General features: G+C 43.0%; 1 long non-coding RNA gene across 2 annotated transcripts in view; it reads right to left on the bottom strand.

The window, feature by feature from the left end:
- Positions 1-15,272, bottom strand: part of LOC122556092 — a 29,320-nt gene extending 14,048 nt beyond the window's left edge. For both annotated transcript variants that reach the window (XR_006313460.1, XR_006313461.1), the window contains exon 1: positions 14,972-15,272. This is a non-coding gene — a long non-coding RNA (uncharacterized LOC122556092). The remainder of the gene's footprint in view (positions 1-14,971) is intronic.
- Positions 15,273-19,647: the final 4,375 nt, after the last annotated feature.

Below are 19,647 nucleotides of genomic sequence, written 5' to 3' on the forward strand. Positions count from 1 at the left end.
CTCTCCCTCTCCCTCCTTACCCTTGCCTTCCCCTCCCTACCCTCACCCTTCCCCTCCCTCCTCACACTCACCCACCTCCTTACACTTGTGCCTCTCCCTACCCTCACCTTCGTCCTCACCTGCCTCGTCCTATTCCTTGCCTTCAGTCTCTCATTCCCTCTCCTCAGTTCTCCCTCTGTGACCCAATATTGAGCTCTGTGTGATGTTGCTGTCTTGTGAGATGCAACAACATTGTTATTTATATAACACATTAATGGTGCAAAGGACATTTTCCGAGTGATTAATCAAGCAAGATTCGGCATTTTGCTACATTAGTTCAGTGACCGGGTTAGGTTTTAAGGAGAAGTGAAGGAGGACACTATGGGAGGAGGGCAGAGAGGGTGAAGGTGGGTACTTCAGGATTCAGCACTCAAGCAGCTAAAGGGGTGGACACCAATCAAAACTGGGATTGTACGAGAAACTGGAATTGGACAAGTACAGCGATCTGTGTGGACAGGTCTGTCACTGTATAACACTGGAGTCCAGTACTGGTGGGGACAAGTCTGTGACTGTATAGTACTGGGATACAGTACAGATGGGGACAGGTCTGTCTGTGTATGACACTAGGGTACAGTCCTGGTGAGGGCAGGTCTCTTATTGTACACCATAAGTTAAAGTTGCCGCAGTGCCAAAGGAAACTATAGGGTTGCTCTCTCGTTGGAGAGAGACGCGATTTAACCTGAGGGTCGCCACACCTCAGGCATGGGAATAAAGGGGTATTTGAGAAGCAAGGGCCTTCATGATGACCTCAACCAGTTGGGGGAATTGAACCCACATTATTGGCGTCAATCTGCATCACAAACTTGCTATTCCAGCCAACTCACCCCTGAGTGTAAGACACAGGTAAAGTGTCTGTCATTGTTTAACAGAGGGATACAGTCCTGGTGGAGACAGAATTTTATGGGAAGGGACTGTACAGTCTGTGTATCTGATGGAGGAGGCAGGACTTTGACCCTAACTTATCAATGTATCTGCAATAGATCCCAATGTCCAATTGTGACTGAATTCACTTTCACGATTCTCTGGCTTATTTTTAATCTTGTGTTTAAACTTGACTCTTCCAGAGATTACTTGTTGCTGTTTTCTATCTCTTTCAATGCTCTGTGTAATTAATTTTGAGATATTTGAATTCTATGCAATGAACTGAGAGCTGCTTGCTGCTACAATCATTTATATAATGCTGGTTGTTTTGTAGAGTCTATATCAGAGGCTTTATGTAATCTTTGTTATTCCTTCAAGCTGAACTGAACCTGCCCTTGTCAAGATGGCTTTATGTCGCCACCTGGTGGGTTTTCAGGGGCAGTGCCCTCAATATTTTTGATAAATTGGAACCAATTTTTAACATTGTGTTTTCAGAAACTATGCAAACACAGACAATGATTCCAACCAAAGTAGAAATATCTGGGACTCTGTAACTGAGAATTCCTAGGAAACTGAGAGTTACACCACGTTAACTATTAATTTTAAAATACTTTATAAACAAGCACTATTATTATGCAAATGTATTTTATATTCAGCTGTTAAAGCCTGAACCTGGCCAAGACAAAATTGTGCACACAGCATCTTTATGGAGTCAGTTCCTGATCGGTTACTATCTGAAATATATCAAGAAGTTTTGAATTGCCTATTACTGTTGCCCTTGCTCTTCCTACACTAATACAGCAGCAAATTTCATAACAGGGCACAGTACAATTACAGGACTGACTATAGCTACAGGTAATTTATATATTTTCTTACTATCACCGTAAAACAAATCCTTTATCAATTGAGGTTCCTCTGTTTAAACAGCAAAACAGCATTTAATCTGCTATTAGCATAAATGGCAGGAGCAAAAAAAGCCCAAGCTCTGAGCTGGTGCCAGACAAATAACTGCTGTCCAGTTTGATAAGCTATAAACAAATTACTGATTATTTGTCTTAAATTAAATTGGATGTCACTTTGTTTTAAACCAGTTATACATACTATCTGTAACTCATTTTTGATGACGTATCTGGTGTATTCATCATTATTTTCCTTTTCTCTTTGAAACAGAATCTGTCCTTGCCCCAGTTGATCTCAGCCCCTGCCCAGTTTGGTGGGTTCATACACAATAGGGTAGGAATTCTTAGGCCACAAAGGGCAAAGAACGAGCATGACATATCCCCAGTCACAGTCCAGTAATCTACAATGGTTCAAGGGCAGTTGTTGGACAAGGACGACATTGTTATCAGTCAAACTCAATCTCTGTGGAACCAGTATATTCCAGTTAGAGTCAGCTCCTTCATGAGCTGTAATCCAGTGAGAGTCAGTACCTTTGGAAACTATATCCCAGATAGAGTCGGCATCTTCTGGAACTGTATCCCAGATAGAGTCGCTCCTTCGGAAACTGTATCCCAGATAGAGTCAGCAACTGAAGGAACTGTATCCCAGTGAGAGTCAGCACCTATTGGAACTATATACCAGATAGAGTCAGCTCCTTCAGGAACTGTATCCCAGTGAGAGTCAGCACCTTCAGGAACTGTATCCAAGATAGAGCCAACTCCTTCAGGAACTGTATCCCAGTCAGTGTCAGCTCCTTCAGGAACTGTGTCCCAGTGAAAGTCAGTTCCTCCAGGAACTGTATCCCAGTGGAGTTTGAACATTGGCTACTGTGTTGTGGCCTCGGTTATTAAAGAGTTTCATGAGGCATGGCACCAGCTTTAGCTTGGGTTTTTCTTGTTGCAAAGCTTGAACATTATGCAGTCCAAAATGTCTAGAAATTGTCGTTGTTCTATCTCTTTTGTAATTGGGTCATTTGAGACAATTCTGTTCATTTCCCTGTGTTCTAGTACAATGAATGGAAAGAAGACACGAGTCATTCACATTCTCATTTCTGATGAGCAAATAGCCAGTGGTTACTCCTGGTAAAATGTTGTAGCATTTAAGGATGAGTATGAATCTTGTAGAACTTTTAACTAAGAGGGTTTTAATCCTACCAATGAGATTGCATCAATAAGAATGTTTTGTAATTTAGCTCTGAGATATTCTCCAAACGATTTTCCCATCTGAAATTCTACAGTCCAGAGAGATTTGCACTGTGCTATAATTTATTTTCAGTTGTACATAATAAATAATGGAGTTGGCTTAATTGAATTCTATCCAACCCATTACAGTTTAACTCAATACAGAACAAACAAACCCAACCAACTCAACCTGATTCAACTCAACTCAAGTCACACAAATCCATTGTAATTCAGCTGAAACTGTTCCAAATGACCCAAACCAAGCCTATCCCACCTCACTGTACTCAAACCAACCCAGCTCTAAACTCATCCAATCCAACCCAACACAACTGAAACAGGTCAACCCAACTAAGCTCAAATTAGCTCATTCTAACTAAACACAAGTCAAACTACCCAGATCTACTCCAACCAATCTAACCCAACTCAACTCCAACCAATCTAACCCAACTCAACTCTATATCAACTCAACACAACTCTGACCAGAAGAAAGTGAGGACTGCAGATGCTGGAGATCAGAGTCGAGAATGTAGTGCTGGAAAAGCACAACAGGTCAGGCAGCATCCGAGGAGCAGGAGAATCAATGTTTTGCTGTCTGACCTGCTGTGCTTTTCCAGCACACACTCTCGACTCCCAACTCTAACCAAGCCAACCTAGTACAATATAAAATTACCCAACCAACCTTGCTCTCACCAGGCCAACCAGCTCAATCCAAACAAACCCTTCCCAATTCCAAGTAACTCAGTCAACTCTAACCAGTAATGACCCATCTCAAGTAAGTCCAGCCAATCTCAATCCAGATTAGGGCCAGATGAATCAACTCAACCCAACTCATTTCAATCCAGTTCAACTCAACCTAAATCGACTAAGAGAAGAGCAAATTGCTGGAGAAACTCAGCAGGTCTGGCAGCATCTGTGGAGGAAGATATAGAGTTAACCTTATGAGTCCAATATGGAAGTTCTGAAGAAGAATCATACTGGATTCAAACTGTTAAATCTGCTTCACTCTCCACAGATGCTGAGTTTCTCCAACACTTGCTGTTTTTATTTCAGATTTCCAGTACCCATAAAAATTTGCTTTTATTTGTGTGTCCAACTCAACTGAGTTCAGTTAAACCCAGTTTAACTTAATGCAGATCAACTCTGATACAAAGGCGGCAGAGGAAGGAGCTTCAGTCTAAAAAGGCTCTCTTGATACAGATAATGCTGGAGAAACTCAGCAGGTCTGGCAGCATCTGCAGAGAGAAAAAAACAGTTAGCATTTCGAATCTGGTGTGACTCTGCTCCAGTCATACAGTCTTTAGATTTAGATTAGATTAGATTAGATTACAGTGTGGAAACAGGCCCTTCGGCCCAACAAGTCCACACCGACCCACCGAAGCGAAACCCACCCATACCCCTACATTTACCCCTTACCTAACACTATGGGCAATTTAGTATGGCCAATTCACCTGACCCTGCACATCTTTGGACTGTGGGAGGAAACCGGAGTCTTCTCCATTCTCATATTGTTAAATCTGTTCCTCTCTCCACAGATGCTGTCAGACTGGCTGAGTTTCTCCAGCATTCTCTGTGTTTGTTTCAGATTTCCAGCTTCTGTAATACTTTGCTTTTATTTGAGTTTCAGTCTCAGTTACTTGCCATTTCAGCCACGAGCAGGGCTAGGGGAAAACCATTCAAAACTAAGATGAGAGGAGCTGGGAATTGAAAGAGCAGAGGGCAGTTTCGACAGGTTGGACTGCATAAACCTATTTAGAATGAATATAAAGCATGTATAAAACATTCACAATCAATCACTTCTGCTTTGCTAATCACCAGTGATTATCTTAATTATTAATTGTTGAATTTTCACCTGCAATGTTTCACTTTGTTTAAAGGGGAGACCTGAGAATCATTTGTAAGCATGCCCTCCCTGTCTCTATGAGATTTGTACACTGCCTATTAGCACCATTATCAATAAAAGTCTCACATACAATCAGAATATTTGTACTGTTTGTTTTATTCTCAATTAGCTTACACATAAAATCAAAAATAGTACAATTTTTTGGTCCTTGTACTCACCTTTCTGCTTCAATATTGGAAGGGCTGTCCTTGACTCTGCATATTTAGCTGTTGTTTCATAAGAGGCATGCGAGAGACTTACCTCAGGACTAGTGCTATAAGTTTCAGACTGAGTTTCTGATAAAAGACTATATCACATTTACGTACTCAGTGCCACAATTTATTGCATCTTCATTGCTGCACTACACTGCCATCATTATCAAACAGTGACCCACAAGCACTTTCTTCTCTCTGCTTGGAATGCTTTCCCGAAGAAATGAATTCCAGCAACATATGTCAACATTAAAAGCCATGTTACGGTAAGATCCGCATATGGTCCAGTAGTATCCCACTGCCAGGATCACACTACGCGAGAGAGATAATGGCAAAGTCACTGGTCGGTTAATCCAGAGGCCCATGGTAATGCTTTGAGGATATGGGGTCATGGCAGATGGTGAAATTTATTGGAACAAACTAGCCTTTGGAGTGTTGGTTGAGAAACTCAGTATTTGACGTAAAAAAGCCGTCTGTTTCACTAATGTCTGACACTGACTGATGCTTTGTATTATTTTAGTGTGACCTCCCTACTTTTATTCTCCATTTGCTTTGAATTCATAGCCAATATTCCATTTATACCTGCTGAACTTGAATGCTAGCGTTTTGTGATCTGTGTGTACCCACAGCTATATGTGAGTGTGATTGTGCTCAATCTGAGAACCTATCTGTGACATAATCTGAGTCTGTGTCTGAGAGTCTACCTGTGGTGGTTTCTCAATGTCTGACTGATATTTGACCTGTGGCTGTATTTGGATCTATTGCCCGAGGGTCATCTCGTGACTGTACCAGAATATGGCTAGGAGTCTAACTATGACTGTTTCTGTGTGTCTTTGAGTCTACCTGTGACTGTTTCTGAGTGAGTCTGAATGTTCCTGTGACTGTATCTGGGTGTGTGCCTGAGAGTCCACCTGTGACTGTATCTGAGCATTTCCAAAAATTTAACCAATACTATGTCGCAGTGTGAGTCTTGGAGTCTACTTGGGACTATATAGGGTGTGTCTCTGAGATTCCACTTGTGCCTCTGTGTGTGTGTCTACAAGTTCACCTGTGACCATATCTGAGTCTATTTCTGAGAATCTAACTATAACTGCATCTGGTTGTGTTTCTGAGAGTCAATTTGTGACTAGTTTGGATGTGTGTCTGAATGTATCTGTACCTGTACCTGGGTGCATGTATTAGAGTCTACCTGTGACTGTATCTGAGTGTGTATATGAGTGTACCTGTGACCATGTGTACAATTGGCATGACGCAACTTAAAGTTTCCAGTTGCTGCTTAGCAACCTTATTGACCAAAGACACAAAAAGAAAGAAAATTAAACCCTAATACTTTGAAGTGAAAAATCTTCTCTGGCTGACAGCAGGGCAATCTGATTTTATGGTCTTATTTAACATCATTATAGTTTGTGAACGGAGTTCAAACATGGCAGATTCCTTTTCAGGTTGGTTTCACCCTTTCCTATTCAAATCTTTTGTATTTAGTACAGACTGCAGACAGAAATACATGATTTGTATAGCACTGTTCCCGACCTCAACTTCACAAAGCATTTTACTGAGGAAGTGCTCAGTAATAAAGAAAAAAGCTGGAATGCAAATTCAGAAATGCAGCTAGGATATTGTTGGGATGTGAGAGTCACAGTCAAGTTCAATATTAACTCTGAAGAATAGTCTTTGGACTCGAAATGTTAACTCTTTCTCTTGTCTGCAGATGCTGCCAGACCTACTGAGCATCTCCAAAAATCGCTGTATTTGTTTCAGATTTCCAGCCTCCCACAGTATTTTGGTTTCATTCTAGTATTTTTTGTCCATCTGAACCCACCCTGGAAGGTGGTGGTGAGTCACTTGTCTGAATAGCTGGCTCACTTGCTTGACCATGCTCGGACAGTCCAGAGTCAGCATTTTGAGAGTCTGGAGTCACATGTCAGTGAGATTGAGTAAGGTTGGCAGATTTCCTTTCCTGTAGGACACCAGTGAAGCAGATGAGTTTTCACAACAATGCTGTAATTTCATAGTCACTATTGTAAGAGTAGGCCAGATCTTATTCATAATGCTCCTATCCCATAGCTTTAAGATCTTTCCGAAAGTGAGTTGTTCAGAATTCAGTAATAACTTTCTCAGGGAACTGTAAAAATACTTGAAAAGGCAACATTAGCAGGGAACGGGACTAAAGGGACAGCTGACACAGATGGGATGGGCTGAGGAATTCTGCAGTTTTGCAGTTGTTTAAAGACTTCATTTTGGAGTCGAACTGCAGTTTTCAAACTCTCCCCTCCACTGTCACTCCACTTTATCACTTACTGCAGAGTTACCTCATTTTAGCCACAACTTGGGGGTCTAAGTAATTGAGGATTCAGTGCTGCTCTCTCCCTCCTCTTGCTGTCAACTGGGTATGGGAGCAATGTCCAATTCTGCAGGTAGTGTTTGGAAAGGTTTCTCGGTGACGCAGTTCCCACTACCAAAGCTCAGCCTGAGTTTGATTTATTGTCCTAGACCCTCTGCCAGTAGCAAAGATTCCATCAAATAAGTGAGACAAAGTAGACTCAGCAAACAAACCTGTGGGAATAGCACTCAAACAAGACAAAATGGATATGGTTTCTCTTTCAGAACAATATAGCATGCCAAACACTTTACACCAAATGAAATAACTGCTGATATATAGTTCCTATTGTGGAAAGTACAGCAGTCGATGCGTCCATAGCAACACCCTACAAACTGAAAGGTCATAAAGAGCAGATTATCTGCTTCAGTGATATGATAGGGGGACTCATGTTGCTGTAGAAACTGGTGCTAACTCTGATCATCTTTGAATAATGGTATTGGACCAGTTACATCCACTAGAAGGCACAGACAGACTCGGTTTAAAATCTAATCAGAAAATCAGTACTGACCCTCCAATACGACACCACTCCCTCAGTATCAACCCTCCAATTTTTAGATTAGATTCCCTACAGTGTGGAAACAGACCCTTCAGCCCAACCAGCCCTCCGAAGATTAACCCACCCCCCTCTGACTAATGCACCTATTACTGTGGGCAATTTAGCATGGCCAATTCACATGACCTGTGCATCTTTGGACTGTGGGAGAAAACCCACACACATGGGGAGAATGTGCAAACTCCACACAGACAGTCACCCAAGGCTGGAATCGAACCTGAGACCCTGATGCTGTGAGGCAGCAGTGCTAACCACTGAGCCATCACTGACCCTCCAATGCTACAGCACTCAGTACTGACCTTCCAATACTGCAGCACTCCCTCAAATACTGACCTCCGACAATGCACACTCCCTCAGCACTGACGTCACATACTACAAAACCCCTACTCAGTACTGACCCTCTGCCAGTGCGACACTCCGTCAGTACTGACCCTCTGACAGTGTAGCACTCCCTCAGTACTGACCTTCTAACAGTGAAGCACTCCCTCAGTACTGACCCTCTGACAGTGCAACACTCCCTCAATACTGACCCCCTGACAGTGCAGCACTCCCTCAGTACTGACCCCCTGACAGTGCAGCACTTCCTCAATACTGACCCTCTGACAGTGTAGTACTCGTTCAGTATTGACCTTCTGACAATGTCGCACTCCTTCAGTATTGACCCTCTGACAGTGTAGCACTCTCACGGTGTTGACCCTTTGACAGTGTAGCACTCCCTCAGTACTGATCCTCTAACAGTGCAACACTCCCTCAGTATTGATCCTCCAACAGTACAGCACTCCCTCAATACTGACCCTCTGACAGTGTAGTACTCGCTCAGTATTGACCTTCTGACAATGTAGCACTCCTTCAGTATTGACCCTCTGACAGTGTAGCACTCCCTCAGTACTGATCCTCTGACAGTGCAACACTCCCTCAGTATTGATCCTCCAACAGTACAGCACTCCCTCAGTACTGACCCTCTGACAGTGAAGAACTCTCTCAGTACTGGCCCCCTGAAAAGCAGCACTCCCTGAGTACTGACCCCCTGACAGTGTGAGTACTCCCTCAGTACTGATCCGCTGACAGTGCAGCACACCTCAATACTGACCCTCTGACAGTGTCGTACTCCCTCAGAATTGGCCTTCTGACAGTATAGCACTCCCTCAGTATTGGCCCTCTAATAGTGCAGCACTCCCTCAGTATTGACCCTTTGACAGTGTAGCACTCCCTTAGCACTGACCCTCTGACAGCGTAGCACTCCCTCCATGTTGACCCTCACACAGTGCAGCACTCCCTGAGCACTGACCCCCTGTCAGTCAGCACTTTCCTGAAGAAGGGCTTATGCCCGAAACGTCGATTCTCCTGCTCCTTTGATGCTGCCTGACCTGCTGCGCTTTTCCAGCAACACATTTTTAAGCTCTGATCTCCAGCATCTGCAGTCCTCACTTTCTCCCAGCACTCCCTCAATACTGACCTCTGACGGTGCAGCACTCCTTCAGTTCTGCACTGAAGTGTCTGACTTGTTCATAAGATTATTTGTGTGACAGCAATGTCTCTGAGAGATTGGCACCCTGTTCCACTAACTTAGTTAACATTGCATTGACAGCTACCAGTTAAGTTGTTGCTATTTTGATTGCACCCATTTTGCTGACGATCTAATGAAGTCTTCACAGTCCAACCAGATTGAATCACATTGAGTCTGACATCATGAAATGTTTCAGTCTTACCTCATGATACATTTCAGTTCTGTAAGGTGTCATGAAGTTGTATTACTGTGAGAAATTCTGATCCATGGAATGTAAACTGTGAGCAAGTTCATCGTTATCTCCAGTATCACATTCTCTCAGGGAGAATCTCCCATTGGTGAGGTCAGCAACATTCCTGGGCTCACAGACCGTCAATCTGATCCAAACGCTTTATGTGTCACGGGAGTTCACCGAGACACCAGACCAGGATGTGGGAATGCCGGTAATGGACTGAGGTAGACAAGGTCGGAAGTCACACAACACCAGGTTATGATCCAAAAAGCTTTCAGAGTGTTGCCCCTTCGTCAGGTGAAGTGCAGACCAAAGGTTTCTCAAACTTAGGTTCATGAAAGCACTGAAGGGTTAGAGGACAGAATGAGGCCATTTGGCCTCTCATTTCTCTGTTGCAAACATTGAGCTGTACTCCGCAGAGCGCTGCCTTCGTCCCATTTTCAGATAATAATCCAATTCTCTTTGCAAAGTCAAGATTGAATCTGCCTCCACTTTGCTCGCGTGTTCTGAATCCTCACTGCTTGTTTGAGTAGATAACGTCATTTGTTTCTTTAGCTGTTCACCTTAAATTGCTTTTGCTTCGTTCCATTTGGAGAATTAGGATGTAATTAACCAGAGATATTTAAGACGATTAAAGGATTTGAGAGAGCAGATGGAAATGTCTCCTCAGGTGGAGAATGGGGGCTGGGCAGTTGAGAACAGGGCGACAGGACTTGCCTGTTCAGAAAAACACCTAGAGGAGAGGAAATCTGAGACTTTATCCCCCAAAGAACTGTCCTTTTTGAGGGTCAGTTTTCAGTATTGATTAGATTTGCATGGGGTATCAAAAGACATGGAGCAAAGGCACATTCGCCAGGTTATGATACAAACTGCCAGGTGAAATGTTGTAACTATAAATGGTGGGTTTGGGCAGGGGTTCCTCAGAACAAGGTTAATTTAACCACTGATTTTATTATTTTATTGATAGTTTGCCCTTTGAGGCCTACCACTCTCAAGGCCTGGGCATTAATTAGGAAGTCTTTGAGGAGAAAGTGAGGTCTGCAGATGCTGGAGATCAGAGCTGAAAATGTGTTGCTGGAAAAGCGCAGCAGGTCAGGCAGCATCCAGGGAACAGGAGAATCGACGTTTCGGGCATAAGCCCTTCTTCAGGAATCCTGAAGAAGGGCTTATGCCCGAAACGTCGATTCTCCTGTTCCCTGGATGCTGCCTGACCTGCTGCGCATTTCCAGCAACACATTTTCAGCATTAATTAGGAAGTCTCCTGCCAGACAAACTATATGAGGTGTTTGAATGGGAGAAGATTTTCTCTAAGCAGGGAATAAACTCAGATTGTGCAGAGAAGCAAAAAAACAAAATTAAACTTCAAATCTCAGTTTCTGGTCAATTTCTCATTTAAAATACTTGAAATTGCTCAACTTCAATGACTGTCTTGGATTTTTATTGAATTAACTGTTGGATGCTTGCAGTGATTGCCACATGGTAGAGATCACAGGACTATGGCAAACTAGGAGGCACATTAATACAGTATTGCATTTCTATCCCAAACGCACTTCGACAGCAACTGTCATTAAAATGTCTGAGTGCTCTTTGTTGGTGCAAGTGAAGCAAAATATGTTTGACATAAATGGATTTTATTTCTCCTTGACTGAAACACTAGATAATTTGATACATTATATTTCCAAGCTGCAGGATGATTTGATATAATCCATATTGAAATGGTAGTCTCCCGAGTGGCTAACAACTGTTCCAGTCATGGCTAACTCTTTAATCCACACCATTTTGAATTGCTCCCAATTTACAACCTATAAAGAGACCATTCAGCCCATCCAATGGATGTCACATGAGCCTGCTCCATCACTAATTGGGTTATCTCACCCTGATCCAATCATCAGTCTCTTCCGTTCTCATTCATTGGTTCATTGATCCTGCCCTCCTATGCCTCAAACCACAGGAGCAATTCAGTGTTTCATCATCTCATTGCTTTGTGGACAGAGAAATCCATCAGACACTACCTATTCTCCACAATTTTGTGATATTAAATTGTCTGTTGAAAGTTTGGAAGCCGTGTCAAAGGCAAAACAAAACTTTCAGGAGTTAATTTGTTTTCTTACAAAGATTTGCATTTACTAAGAACATACATCCATTGTAAAGTCAGTTTGCAATGAGAGAGCACAGCTAAATGGCTGCAGAGTCTGCCCCTGGCAATAGGTCACCCATCTGTATCCCCAAATCCTCTCTACCCAACAGCTCCTTTTTTTCCCAGGAACCCTCTCGACTATTTGAATTTGATGCAGCAGGTGGACAGGTCCCTGTGCACAGATTGGGTTCGGATGTTATGGAGAATTTATGGGTGTACACATGGTCCAGGAAGAGAAGCTTCCCCTTGCCGAAGAACTACAACTGGGGAGATAGGCTCAGAATAATGGAGGAGGGTGTTTAGGACTAAGAGGAGGAGGAATCTCCTCCTCTGGTGAGGGTGGTCAGTCTTCGAACTTTCAACCCCAAAGGGCTTTGCAAGTATAGTCATTGAGTGCATTCAAGACAGAGATCAATACATTTGCTAATTACTATTGACATCAAGAGATAAAGGGATAGCACAGGAAGATGGCATTGAGGAGATGGTCAGCCATGATCTAGAATGGTGGAGCAGACTCAGAGCTGAATGGTTTACTCTTGCCCCTGTTTTGCTATATTGCGAGCTTTATGTTTTCATTAAGACTATAATAAACAGGAATGGGAGTTGGCCATTCAGCCCCTTGAGCCAGCCTCACCATTCAATTAGATCATAGCCTCAGGCCACAGCTGTCTGGGTTAGAGAATTCCCAATACTTCCAAAAGGTCAATGGGCTCCTGGCTCCAATAGCACAGTGGCACAGTGGTTAGCACTGCTGCTTCCCAGTGCCAGAGACCTGGGTTCAATTCCTGCCTCAGGCAACTGTCTGTGTGGAGTTTGCACATTCTCCCCGTGTCTGCATGGGTTTCCTCTGGGTGCTCTGGTTTTCTCCCACAGTCCAAAAATGTGCAGGTTAGGTGAATTGGCAGTGCTAAATTGCCTGTAGTATTAGGTGAGGGGGTAAATGTAGAGGAATGGATCTGGGTGGGTTGCTCTTTGGAGGATCGGTGTGAACTTGTTGGGCCGAAGGGCCTGTTTCCACACTAAGTAATCTAATCTATGAGCAATCCCAGCGAATCCTGCTTGAAAAGGTGTTGCTCACATTCCTAAAGATAGACGATTCAGGTGTTGTAGGATACAAAATACACAGAGTGTAGAATAAACAGGATACAGATTACAAAAAGTTCAGAACACATAAGGTACAGAATACACAGGGCACAGACTGCACGTATAATGTTATAAACTCAGAGCCTTATCCAGCCAAATAATATTAACTGTGGTTTAGAATTAACCTTTGGTCAAATGTATTTCCCAATATACATTTCCTGACATGTTCTTGGGATTTTGCTTCTCTCTTGGGAGAAGACAACAGCTTAGGAGGAATCATTTCGAAGACAAACTGTCCCAGGCTTGAGAGGCGTTTAGGAGGTCACCCCTGATAACGTACTTTGTTCAGAAGGATATATTATCATGCACATGACCAAAAGTGAAAATGGGTTAAGAATGCTACTTCACTCTCCAGGACAAATTTGTTCAGACATTAGTCTCCCTTTGCCTCAATATTCTTTGAACGTTAACAACTCTCTTCCATTGCTAAAATGTTGTGGTGGAGTCCTGAAAGCAGATCCTGATTCAGAGTCCTGAAAGCAGATTCCAGCACTTTCTCTTTGACAGCCCTAGCTGATGAACCTTGTTATACAAGCTACAACTCTCCTGAAAAATCCTCGCTACCAGATCCGTACAGTGTGCCAGGGAGCTGGCTGCCAGACGGTGGAGACAAACTTTTGACACGCATGAGATTTTCTCTCCAGTTTCTGGAGCAGGGTTCCTCGTTTCCCACTGGGAGGGATGGAATGCATTCCAGGAATTGTCTTCCCATCCAAGAGTTTTAAAAGTAAACAGTTTGATTAATGGGCTTTGTCATCTAAAAATGTTGCATGGCTGTGGAATCTAGCCCCTGATTTGAGTGGGTTAGACTCATACCTCCTTCCTCAGGATTTGATTATACCAAGTTCAATTGTTCATGCTCTCTCCAATTGTCAAAATGTAGAGAGGGGCAGATTCTCTCTCAACATAAAAAAACCATCAACTCGGTTTCTCTAAGAACAAATGTAACTGGCTGAATGCCAGAGGTGGTTGACTGCTGGTTAGCAGCTGGATTGGTTCCAGGTCAGAAGATAGTTACTGCTGGTCTTTAACCAGTTAAGTATGTTCTGCTGGATTCATACCAACAGCACATTCCCAAACTGGAACCTGTCCTGCTGGAAGATCCGGAGCTAAGGACAACAAGCATAAACCCCACCAATGGCTATCCTCCTGGTCCTGAAGGTATAACTTTTCATAGGCAGGAGCTCTTTCATAACTACTGGCTGAGTCCGCTTGTTTCTTCAGCCAGGGCAGCTTGACTTTATGGATCATGTAAAATCACAGTCAGCTGCCTTTGTCTTTCAACTGAACATATTCCTGGTAGGTAAATTGTCTCAACCAAACCTGAGTCAATGTCCTTCCTGAGGTCCACTGTATCTCTGCCCCTGGAAACTGGTCGCTTTGGATAAAAGCCAAGGGAGAAGTTCAAATTGCAGAATTCGCAGTGAATCTGATTAATGACATCCCTTCTTCCACCACCACCTCCCACCCCGAGCAGCACTGGGGCTGAATGGGACAGTCAACTCATTCTGTACCTTCTGTGAAAGTCCGAGAAAGAGAAAGGAATGAAAATAAACATAAGAGCAAAGATCAGAACAAATTCCTTCCCTAAGGCGATTTGGAATCACCTGGGATAATGAGTGTACAGAGCATTACAGAGGGAACAGAGCTGGGAAGGTTTGTCACAGGAGAAATGAACTTTAACAGAACCAGTGACCTTTCCTCTTCCCTGATCGGCGGCACTTTCTAGAAAACTTGCTGTTCAAAGATGGCAGCTGTGAAAACTTCCAACTCGTCGCTCAAACTAGGGTCAAATTCAATTCATTTCCAGAAACACTTCAGTGTCTTGATCAGTTTGGCTCAAAAACACTCGCCTTGGATTAGGTTGTGGGTTCAAGTCCCACTTCAGAGGTTAAAGAATACACTTACCAGGACAAAGCTTCCCTCTGCTGTTGCATTGTTGAAAATCAGTCTCTCCATCCTAGTCCACAGACGTGGGCTGTGTAAATATTGGTTTATCTTTTTAAATAGAAATATCCATTTCGTATAAATGTAGTTATACCAATTAGCTTCAGAGATAATTACATCAGGGGAGAAAGTGGTGGGGGAGAGGGGAGTGTGCCTTTCATGGCTGTAAAAAATTGAAAAGAATTGCTTTTTATTTACAACTTAAATGGAGCAAATCAGACTTAATGTGAATAGAATAATATGCAAAACAACCAGAAAAGGAAAATTCATGTGGAACAGTTCAGTGTTTATAGAGGCTGGGCAGGCAGCCAGTTCAGAGCAGAGTTGTTAAATATAGCTCTCAGTGTTTCCACAGACACACACACACACACTGCTCTCTGCTTCTGTCTTGTGTGACAGTAACTGAAGAAGGTTCTGGCCTGATCCCAGAGAACATTGTGTTCTGGCAAAGACGCGAGCTGTGATGTCAATTCAGACTGGAAAACAGATCCAGACAGCGAAGGCAGCCAGTGACTTAGTAAGCAGACTGAAAACATACATACCCACACAGATACACACACGCGCATACACACGTATATATACACACACACACTCTCTTATCCAGACTCATGTTTTGGGACCTGTAGGATTTTTTAAAATCTGGAATTAAAAATACAATTAGCTTAACAAAAACATATAACAACTTGCAACTGTTGTAAAAACCTATCTGATTTGCTAATGTCCATTAGGGAAGGAAACCTATTGTTCTTACCTAGTCTGGCCTACATGTGACTCCAGGCCCACAGCAATGTGGTTGACTCTTGGCCTACGTTCATACTAATTTCTTCAACCACTGCATAAACCTCTAAGTCTGCACATCGTAGCAGCTGGTTAAACCAGGAGTGAATGTGTCCGCTCACAGACCCTTGCAGTGTCTGTGCAGCCTCATGACTGAGCTGCCAGAGGGCACATTGTTCTTAACTGCCCTCTGAAATGGTCAAGAATGCCAGTCAGTTCAAGGCGACTCAAGATGGGCAACAAATGCCTGCTTTGCCAAATACGCACACATCCCATACAAAAACAAAAAACAATGGCACAGACAAACTCTCTCACAGACACGCAAGATGCAATTTTCCTGTCCGTGGCGCTGGCACCATGCCACCTCTGAAATTGTGAGCTGGGCAAGAAGGTCTGTGGGTGATCTTCTCTATTCGCTAACATTTAAGGGCTTGAAGTGATCAATTAGTGATCATTTAAGGGTCTCAACTGGTGCACCTTCCTCATTGCCCACCTCCCTGCCAAGTGAAAAAGATGGCCAATTCAAGACTCTAAAAGCGTGGGTCAATGACCTCTTGTTGCATCAGTCTAGGAGTGATGCTTGGTCTATGAGAGCTACCCCCTTACCTTGCCTCAGAATGACTTCTGCCCTCCCCCTGCAACCTCTTACTCTGCATGAAAAAGTGTAAGCAAGTGACCTTCTCATCTCCAGATCTCTTGAGGAGTAGGACATGAGTAGTGAAATTGAGAACCTAGAAGCTGCTGGTATCTGATTAGACAACAGCTTCCGGTGACTCGGGGTAGGGTGAGAAGCTTGGCCTTACTTACCCATCAGCTCTGAATGAACTGAATTGGCAAGTGACTTGATCTCTTATTTCACTGGTAATGAGATACCATCAGCAACTCACCCATGTTAGTCACCACCAAACACACTCAAAATGACATGGAAAAATTCCACCCTCACAGTCACTAATGCAGGCACACACACATACTCATAGACACACAAACAAACACAAATAGACTCACAAAGTGCATTCAGTTTCACTCCTAATTGTGCCTTCAGATGTTGGATAGGATGTGGGAGTCAGGAGATGATTTATTCACTGCAGTGTTCCTAGCTTCTGATCTGCTGTTATAGGCCCAGTATTTATTATTGACTATCCCAGTTCAGTTTCTGGTCAATACTAACCTGCAGGATATTGATACTGAAAGAATCAGTGTTGATAATGCCATTGAATGTTGAGAGACAATGATAAGATTCTCTCATTTTGAGATGGTCATTACCTGGCACTTGTGAGACACGCATGTTACTTGCCACTTGTCAGTCCAAACCTGGATGTTGTCCAAGTTTAACTGATTTTGGACATGGACTGCTTCAATATCTGAGGAATTTGAATGGTGCTGAGCATTGTGCAACCATTGGCAAACATCCCACTTCTGACCTCATGTTACAGGAAAGTTCATTGATGAAGCAACTGAAAATGGATGGGTGTAGCACACTATCCAGAGGACCTTCTGCGGAGACGTCCTGGAGCTGAGATGACTGAACTCCAGCAACCACAACCATCTTCATTTATGCCAGGTATGGTACCAACCCACGGAGAGTTTTGTTCCAGGGTCTGGATGATTCCAGGTTCACTAGGCCTCCTTGATGTGGCACTTGGTCAAATGCTGCCATTATGTCAAGGGCAATCACTGTCACCTCACCTCTAGAATTCAGCTCTTCTGTTGATTGATCCAAGGCTGTAATAAGGTCGGAAATTGAGTAGTCCTGGCAAAACCCAAACTGGGCATCAGCGAGCAGGTTATTGCTGAGTAAGTGCCAATTGATAGCATTATCAAATCCCTTCCACCAGTTTGCGAATAATCGACAGACAAGTAGAGTTGGATTTATCATGTTGTTTGCAGACATGTCAAACCTAGGCAGTTTCAGAAAGCTCATAAATAGGAGCAGGAATAGGTCATTCAGGCCATCAATTCTGTTTAATCATTTGATAAGATCATAGCTGATCTGATGTGATCTCAATTCCACTTTCACCCCCTTTGCAATCAATAATCTCTCTAACTCAACCGTAGTTGAGTTAGTGACCCAGTGACCGTAGTGACCCAGCCACTACTACTTGCTACATTTCAAAGTCTTACAATCTCTGAGAGAAGATATGTCTCCTTTTCTCTGAGTTAACTAGGAGAGCCCTTCACTTGAAACTAACTGACTGGTTCTAGCTAACCACACAAAGGCAAATATCTTCTGAGCAGCTAACCCACCAAGTCATTTCAGCATCTTCTGTGTTGCAATATGATCACCTCTCATTCCTCTAAACTTCAATTAGTGTAGTCCCAACTTTTTCAACTTTTCTTCATAGACAAACCCTTTAATCCCAGGAATCGACTGAGTGAACCCTCTATGAATATAGAACAATACAATGTTATATTTTATTTTTAGCTTTCATCAGTGGAGGGGTCAAGTTTTAGAACCATGAGGTCATGCTGTAGGTGTACAAACCTCTGGTGCAGTGCTAATGCAGTTCTGGTTGCCACATTTTAGAAGCTTTGGAAAGGGTTCAGAGGAGATCTACTTGGGTGTTACCTGGTATAGAGGGAAAGTCTTATGAGGAGAGGCTGAGGGACTTGAGGCTGTTTTCACAGAGAAGAAGATTGAGAGGTGATTAATTGAGATGTGAAAGATAATCAGAGGGTTAGATAGGGTGGACAGTGAGAGCCTTTTTCCTCAGATGGTGATGGCTAGTACGTGGGGGGCATAGCTTCAAATTGAGGGGTGATAGATGTAGGACAGAAATCAGAGGTAGTTTCTTTACTCAGCAAGTAGTAGAGGCATGGAACACCCTGCCTGCAATAGTAGTAGACTCTCCAACTTTACGGGCATTTAAGTGGTCATTGGATAAACATATGGACGAGAATAGAATAGTGCAGGTTAGATGGGCTTCGGATTGGTTCCACAGGCCAGTGCAACATTGAGAGCCGAAGGGCCTGTACTACACTGTAATGTTCTATGTTTTATTCAGGGAGGAGACCAAATCTGTAAACAATACCTTAGGTGCTGTCTCACCAATGCCCTGCATAGGATACTAAGACATCTCTGCATTAACACACTATCGTTTTTGCAATAAAGGGCAATATTCTGTAAGACATAGGTGCACAAGTAGGCTATTCGGTCCGTCCAGTCACCATAAAACAATCATCATGTTTGCAATTTATCTTGCCGATGGAGAGAGATTGAATTGTGAGCAGAGAATACAATAAATAAGATTGAACATACAAATAATTCATTGCTTCACCTGGAAATTGTGTTTTGGGTATTCAATAGTGAGGGAGGAGGGGGTATAAAGGCAAGGGTTACTGCACTTACATGGAAAGGTGTTGTCTATGGAGGATGAGATGCTGTGGATGATGGTTGGGTCCAGAACATCTTATTCTAAGAAACTATCCTGGAATTATTCTATGAACTCCTCATTGAGGTTAATTTTGCTTTAGAGTTCCGAAGAAGGGTCACTGGACCTGAAACATTAACTCTGCTTTCTGTCCACAGATGCTGCCAGATTTTCTGAGTTTCTCCAGCTATTTCTGTTTTAATTTTAGATTTCCAGTGTCTGCAGTTCTTTGTTTTCTTTCTTACCTTTGCTTATTTGCCTTTTCCAGTGAATACGTAAATTAAAATTTCCTCTGATTATAACCATGCTTTTCTGACCACTTCTCATTTTATCTTCATGTATTCCCTACCCGACATATGGTCACTGGTGGGGATCTTTGCATTACTTCCATCAGTGACTTCTTGCCTTTACCATTTTTATTTCGACCCAAACTATTTCCACATCTCGGTTTCCTGACCTTAGTCATCCGTCCCTATTGTGCTGATACCATCA

This window comes from Chiloscyllium plagiosum, chromosome 13 (genome assembly GCF_004010195.1).
Source record: "Chiloscyllium plagiosum isolate BGI_BamShark_2017 chromosome 13, ASM401019v2, whole genome shotgun sequence".
Classification (NCBI taxonomy): domain Eukaryota; kingdom Metazoa; phylum Chordata; class Chondrichthyes; order Orectolobiformes; family Hemiscylliidae; genus Chiloscyllium; species Chiloscyllium plagiosum.